The sequence below is a fragment of the Tachyglossus aculeatus genome, chromosome 2, assembly GCF_015852505.1.
Source record: "Tachyglossus aculeatus isolate mTacAcu1 chromosome 2, mTacAcu1.pri, whole genome shotgun sequence".
NCBI classification, from domain to species: Eukaryota; Metazoa; Chordata; class Mammalia; order Monotremata; family Tachyglossidae; genus Tachyglossus; species Tachyglossus aculeatus.
In genome coordinates this window covers 51,667,129-51,673,627 of record NC_052067.1, presented here as the reverse complement: position 1 = coordinate 51,673,627, position 6,499 = coordinate 51,667,129, and the positions used below count along the sequence as shown (strand labels likewise).

General features: G+C 44.2%; 1 non-coding gene across 1 annotated transcript; it reads right to left on the bottom strand.

Moving 5' to 3' along the window:
- Nucleotides 1-844: 844 nt before the first annotated feature.
- LOC119924749 lies at nucleotides 845-982 on the bottom strand. Its single transcript, XR_005449445.1, has one exon. It is a non-coding gene; the product is annotated as a small nucleolar RNA SNORA7 (small nucleolar RNA).
- Nucleotides 983-6,499: the final 5,517 nt, after the last annotated feature.

The window sequence follows — 6,499 nt, the reverse complement described above, 5'->3', positions numbered from 1 at the left end:
TGGGGTTTAAAGTCTAAATAGGAGGGATGGAGGACAGGCATTGAATCCCCATTTTGCAGATGATGAAACAGGCACAGAAAAGTTAAATTCATTCAATCGTATTTATTGAGCACTTACTGTGTGCTGAGCACTGTACTAAGTGCTTGGGAAATACAAGTCGGCAACATAAATGACTCGACCTAGGTCGCACAGCAGAGCCCCCGGTTCCCTCTGGTCCATGCCCTTTCCACTAGGCCACACTGCTTCTCACTGCTTACTGTGTGCAGAGCACTGTATTTCTTAGGAGAGTACAATACAACAAAGTTGGTAGACGTTCTCTGCCCACAGGGAGCTAAAAACTTAGTGGACCTATATAAGCAGCATGGCCTAGTGGAAAGAGCACGGGCCTGGGAATCAGAGAATTTGGGTTTTAATCCTGTGTCTGCCAACTGCTTGCTGTGTGACCTTGGGTAAGTCACTTCACTTCTCAGTGCCTCAGCTCCCTCCACTGTAAAATGGGCATTCAATACCTGTTCTCCCTGCTACTTAGACTGTGAGCCCCATGTGGGACAGGGACTGTGTCCAACCTAATTAACTTGTGTCTACCCCAATGCTTAGAGCAGTGTTTGATGTGTCTTGACTTGTTTTATGCCATCGAGTTGTTTCCGGCCCATACCGACACCACGGACACATCTCTCCCTCAACGCCCCCATCTCCATCTGAAATCGTTCTGGCAGTGGATCCATAGAGTTTTCTTGGTAAAAATACAGAAGTGATTTACCATTGCCTCCTTCCGTGCAAGAGACCTGTGTCTCCACCCTCGACTCTCTCCCGTGCCGCTGCTGCCCAGCACGAGTGAGTTTTGACTTGTAGCAGATTGCCTTCCATTCGCTAGCCACTGCCCAAGCTCGGAATGGAATGGGTAAGCCTCTGCTTGACTTCCCCTCCCATAGCCGAGACTGGTAGGGTACTGGAAACTCTCCAGATGCGACCCTGAGAGGGGCTCTTGACGTTTAGTAAGTGTTTAATAAAAACCATTATATATATGGTATTATATATGCACCATATATGTACCATACTGTGTGTGTGTATGCAAATATATATATATATATATATATGCATATACACACATACACACACACATGGTATGGTGTATATATATATATATATATATACATATCAGGATGGAACTCCTCCACAAGTATTTTAATGGATAAGTGCTGAAGATAGAATTTGTATGAGCAATTGCTTAGGGTTTTGTAAACTTACTGAAAATGGTGTCCTAGTGGAGGTGAGATTATATTTGGAGGGCTTTGGAGAAGAGGAAAGCTAAGGTCTGGGGGATTTGGAGGGGAAGGGCATTTCAGACTGGGGAAACAGCAGGAGCTAAAAGTCAGAGATGGGAGAGTCAAGAGCGATGATCATAGGAGGTGAGTTTGGGAGGATTTGCAGGATTATTGTCCCTCTGACTGTATTTGGTCCAGAAGTTCTTTTGGATTCCCAGTCTGTGCCTTTTTTCCAAACTACAAATCTACCCTGCTCATCATCTGACTCAATTTTCCACTTTGTCATTGATTTTTTTAAAACTGTACTTGAAAGATTAATTGCATAAATCACAGCCACTCCCCTGACTCGTGGCAGCATTTGAAATTTAGGGGTGAGTCAACTGCTTGGACAATCAATAAAGCAAGTTCTCTTCCCACCTTGTTGGAAGCAAGTTCTGATGATTGCTGACTCTATACCTGCCACTTGGGCATGTTAGACACTGAGAACTCCTTCAGAAGAGAAAATGATGTCTGCTCAGTTGTGAGACCCAGATTTTGGTATTGGACAATTTGCTATTTGCTTATCTAAAACAAAAAGTTTTGTCATAGTTTGGGTTAAGCACGAGGTATATACAATCAGATGAGGTACAGGCCCTGAACTACATGGAGTTTACAGTCTAAGAGTGGGGGAGAACAGATACTGAATCCCAATTTACAGATGAGGGAACTGAGGCCCAGAAAAGTTAAGTGACTTCTCCAAGTTTAGTCAGCTAGCAAGGGGAAGAGCTGGGATTAGAACCTGTATCTTCTGACTCCCAATCCTATGTTCTTTCCACTTGGCCATGCTGCTTCTTTAATAACAAGTGCAGGACTCCATTGATGCCTTATTTCATAGCCCAAAGATCTGAATCACTGTCTACAGCTCCCTTTTCAGCCTAGGCATCAGGAGGTCAAGCAAGAAATATGAATGACTATGAGTTTTTTCTCCCCAGAAAATTAATCTGACAGTTTAAAAGGAGTCCAGGAGAAAAGACAAATATGTGTTTCCCATTCCTTGTCATCATCTTGCAAATAGGACCAAATAATCTCAAGCATTTAGTAGCTAGCTCCGCAGAAACCTTATTCATATTGACTCCAGTGAACTCAATAGCCTTAAAATACTCACCATCTAAAATCTCTTCCCATTCTGAGTCTGTATTTTGGGGAACAAGTGACATGATAGAGTCATAGAGAAAAATAAAAATGTCCAAGATAAAACAGCTTGAATGTTTTCACAAGGATTGAAGCCTACAAACAATGAGTCAGCCAGTAGCAGTCCCATAAAAGTAGGTTCCGATCAAGATTTTCCATGCAGCAACAAGTTACTCACAAAAACACTGGTGAAGAAACCAACCCAACCCTCCCTCGCAGAATGTTGGGAGACACCTTCGTGCCATATGACCACACCGCAGGATCCCGGGAAACTTCGGTAACAGACAGGATCACCTGTCACGCTGCAGGCAGACATGACCTTAATGTGGTCAGGCATCTCTTGTGTCCCACAACCTGAAGCTGAAACAGAACAGAGGTCATGGGTTCTAATCCTGGCTCCGCACTTGTCTGCTGTGTGACCTTGGGCAAGTCACGGAGAAGCCGCATGGCTTAGTGGAAAGAGCACGGACTTGGGAGTCAGAGGTCATAGGTTCTAATCCCAGCTGTGCCACTTTATCAGCTGTGTGACTTTAGGCAAGTCACTTAACTTCTCTGTGCCTCAGTTTACCTCACCTGTAAAATGGGGATTAAGACTGTGAGCTCCATGTGGGACAACCTCATTACCTTGTATCGCCCTAAGCGCTTTGAACAGGGCTTGGCACATAGTAAAATTCCATTGTTATTAAGTCACTTCACTTCTCTGTGCCTCTGTTATCTCATCTGTAAAATGTGGATCGAAACTGTAAGCCCTATTTGGAACGGACTGTATCCAGTTGGATTTGCGTGTGTCCACCCCAGAGCTTAGTACAGTGCCTGGTACAAAGTAAAAGCTTAATAAATGCCACAGTTACTATTATTAGATGGTGGTATAACAGTGTTTGCTATTGCTGTGGGCACTTCTAATTGCTGTCACTTTCAATCAATCAATCAATCCATTGGTAGTTTTTAGTGAATACCTACTTTGTACAGCGCACTGGTATTTCAAAGAGAATGCAATTGAATTAGTACCTATGATCACTACTCTCAAATAGTTTATGGTTCAGCGGAGGAGACAGACACTAAAATAAATTAGCTAGGAGGAGGAAAACAAAGAGGATTTGTGCATAAATTGGCACTTAAGTAGCAGGACATATGTACATAAGTACTTAGGTATATTGAATACATTTCAGTGCTTTGGTGCCCAAAGTTACTCATGAGCTAGTTGGGGGTTACAACCTGGGGAGAATAGAAATTAAACAGGGAATTCCTCCTGGAGGACATGTGATTGTGAAAGGTCTGAGCCCAATGGGGGGCAGGGACTGTGTCTAACCTAATAATAATCATGATGGTATTTGTTAAGCGCTTACTAATATGCCAGGCACTGCACCAAGCACAGGGGTGGATAAAAGCATTTTCATTCTCATATTCATTCTCATTCTCTCTCTCTCTCTCTCTCTCTCTCTCTCTCTCTCTCTCTCTCTCTCTCTCTCCCTCCCTCCCTCCCTTTGGAGGAGTTGGATCAGGAATTGGAGGAGGAAGGTGGATAGGCTGTAAGCTCATTGTGGGCAGGGAATGTATCTTTTTATTATTGTATTGTACTCTTCCAAGCGCTTAGTACAGTATTCTGCAAACAGTAAGTGGTCAATAAATGCGATTGCCTAACTTAGGCCACCCACCCTATTTCAGGAACTAAAGCCACAACAACTGTAGGCACTGCTACCCTTTGGATCCTCACCAAAACCTAACTCATTCCTCTAGGCCAGGTAGACAGGCGCTTCCTTCACGACCGCAAATACACCATCCTTTTCTTGTCTTATGCCGTCGAGTCGTTTCCGACCCATAGCGACATCATGGACACATCTTGCCCAGAACGCCCTGCTCTCCATCTGCAAACGTTCTGGTAGTGGATCCATAGAGTTTTCTTGGTAAAAATATGGAAGTGGTTACCATTGCCACCTTCCACACAGTAAACTCGAGTCTCCGCCAATATACCATCCAGCCCTGCTGAAATTATTCACAGGGCAAGAAGGCTGGAAGTGGGTGATGAGGAACAGTGGGAAAGGGAGTTATTCTTGTACCCTAGGCCCATCTCTAATTCTGTCTCTTCTTGCCTTGCTCTTTTCCCTTTTCCTATCTCTCCCCTTGCTCCTTTTCCCATTTCTCCCCTTGATCCTTTTCCCATGTCCCTCTCAATCAACCAGTCAATGGTATTTATTGAGTGCTGACTGTGTGCAGAGCACTGGACAAAGTGCTTGGGAGAGTACAACACCTTTCCAAAACTAAACTTAAGCCACCCAAGCTCTGTCCTCCCCTTGACTTTTCTGTCACTGTAAACAGCATCAGTATCCTCCCTGTCTCACAAGCCCAGTAAATTTGGGATTATCCTCATCTCATTCAACCCACACATTCAATCCATCACCCAATCCAAACAGTTTTACCTTCACAATATCCTCATTATTGTGGCAGAGAACATGTCCACTGTTATACTGTACTCTCCCAAGAGCTTAGTATGGTGCTCTGCACACAGCAAGTGCTCAATCAATACCATTGGTGATGCTGATGATCTCCAGAATTCACCCTTTCTTTTCCATCCAAACTGTCTCTATGCTGTTCCCTCTCCCTTCTACATCACTCTTGCACTTGGATTTGTACCATTTATTCACCTTACCCTCAGCCCCACAGCACATAAGTACATAAGTACACATCCATGATTTATTTATTTAGAGTAACGTCTGTCTCCTGCTCTGGACTGTAAGCTCCTTTTGGCCAGGGAATGTGTCTTCCAACTCTGTTATAGTGTTATACAAATGCATAAGTACAGTGCACACAGTAAGCACTCAGTAAATAAAATTATGAATTCATTAATAGATCCAAGCTCTCATTTCCCATCCTGACAACTGCATCAGCCTCTTTGCTGACCTCTCTGCATCCTATCTCTCCAGTCCATACTGCATTCTGCTGCTCAAAGACATCCAATTGCTTCCCATCCAGCTCTGCATCAGACAGAAACTGCTTACCACTGGCTTCCAGGCACTCATTCAGCTCTCTCTCCCTCCTACCAAATCTCACTGATCTCCAACTACAAGCCAACCGGCACACTCCACTGCTCTAGCACTAACCTACTCTCTGTACCTCATTCTTGTCTATCCCACCACCGACCCCTTAACCATGCTTTCTTTCTGGCCTGGGACTCCCTCTGCCTTCATATCCAGCTGCCCCAACACTTCCCACCTTCAAAGCGCTTGTAAAATCACATCTCCTCCAAGAGGCTTTTATTTTCTCTTCCTGCTATTATAATGATAATAATGATGGTATTTATTAAGCACTTATTATGTGCAAAGCACTGTTCTAAGCACTGGGGAGGTTACAAGGTGATCAGGTTGTCCCACAGGGGGCTCACAGTTTTAATCCCCATTTTACTGATGAGGAAACTGAGGCACAGAGAAGTGAAGTGACTTGCCCAAAGTCACACAGCTGACAATTGGTGGAGCTGGGATTTGAACCCCTGACCTCTGGCTCCAAAGCTCGGGCTTTTTCCACTGAGCCATGCTGCTTCTCTATAGTGAATTGAACTTGGCTCTGTGCCTTGAAAGCACTGTGATACTGACCCCAGCCCCATAATACTTAAGTAAATATTCCTGTACTCTACCATTTTCCCGATCCCTAATCCATTTCATCATCTGAAAATTCTCTGGGGGCAGGGATCGCACCTACTCCATTGTACTGATTTTTCCCAAGTGCTTAACCCAATGCTCTGCACACTGTAAGTGGTCAAAAAGATACCACTGATTGAACAATTGATAGAAGGAGCGTCTTCTCTCTCTCTTTTTACTCTTCTCCCCTTTGCCCACCCCTTTCTCTGCCCTCCACTGTTAACCTCACCCTTACCCTGTTTTGAGCTTCCAAAGTTCTGGTCACTTTAGCTAAGGTGGTCCTTGCTGTGCACAGGTAAAAGAGTCTATGAGGCAGAGAGGCCTTCCTTATTCATTCCTGGCATTTGTTGATCCCCTATTCTGCTCTATGCTCGGTGCTTAGGACTATGCTAAGAAGATGTAAAGACAAGCACAGAAACAACTGACAAATAA